Genomic DNA, 1,252 nt, shown 5'->3' on the forward strand with positions numbered 1-1,252 from the left:
TAAAACTAAAGTTCTCCCATGTAAACGATCATATAATTCGCAATAAAATATTTTTGAAAAAAAAAAAGGAGGGGAGTGGTTGATTTTGCAGTCCAGAAGCAGAGGTCCCTGGGACCATCAAGGGAGAAGAGCGGAGTGTGGGACCCTACCTAGAGAAGCAGTGATGCCAGAGATGGAGGCAGAGACGATGACATGGAGAGATGGAGCAGCTGGGGACTCTGGACTCAGGGAGAGAGAGGGGCTGTGTGCTGACTTACCGGCTGTACCCTTTGGTTGTTTGATGATTCATGGAAGGGATTGTAATCATTACAATTAAATGAATTGCAATAGGATGACTATAAAGCTAATGTTCTCCCATGTAAACGATCACTTAATTTACAATAAACACTTTAAGAAAAAGTATCATGCCCTCTGACCTTATATGTATGTGGAAGTTGGACAATGTTTAAGGAAAACCATAGAATTATGGTGTTGGAGAAGAATATTGAAAATACCATGGATTGCCAGAAGAACAGACAAATCTGTCTTGGAAAAAGTACAGCCAGATGTTCCTTGGAAATAAGGATGGGAAGACTGATTATTTTGGACATGCTGTTAGGAGGAATCAGTCCCTGGACAATGACGTAATGCTTGGTAAAGTGGAGCGTCAGCACAAAGGGGAAGATTCCCAACAAATTGGACTGATATAATGGCAGCAATAATGGGACCAAATATCACAACAATTGTGAGGATGGCACAGGACCGGGCAGTGTTTCATTCTGTTGTGCACAGGGTGGCTGTGAGTTGGAACCAAATGAATGGCATCTAACAACAACAACAATGCCCTCCAACATCACTGCCGAACTATTACTAATCCAAAATAAATAATGAATAAAATAACAAATTGATGGTAAATTTCTGAGATGGTGATGCTAGTGGCCAGATTGTTTGTTTGTTTCATCTCCAACAGACCTTGCCTAGTCATATCAAATTCCTCTGTATCAAAAACTTAATTCAACATTCTTATTTACAGGTTGCATATACAATGGTTAAGTTGGAACACTGGAATAGATATATTTTGAGATTTACGTTTTTGTTTAATGTTTCTGATAGAGCCAGATGTTAATTTGTTCTAAATAACTAAAAACTTGTCAACCAACAAAAAAATCATTTTAATCAGTCACTCACTCTGTAACATCTCCCATGTTTGTTTAGTTTTGTGCTCAACCCTCAGAGAGGTGACATTTGCAGCTACTCTGTTCATCGTTCAGAG

Source organism: Chrysochloris asiatica, unplaced genomic scaffold (assembly GCF_000296735.1).
Source record: "Chrysochloris asiatica unplaced genomic scaffold, ChrAsi1.0 scaffold00056, whole genome shotgun sequence".
Classification (NCBI taxonomy): Eukaryota; Metazoa; Chordata; class Mammalia; order Afrosoricida; family Chrysochloridae; genus Chrysochloris; species Chrysochloris asiatica.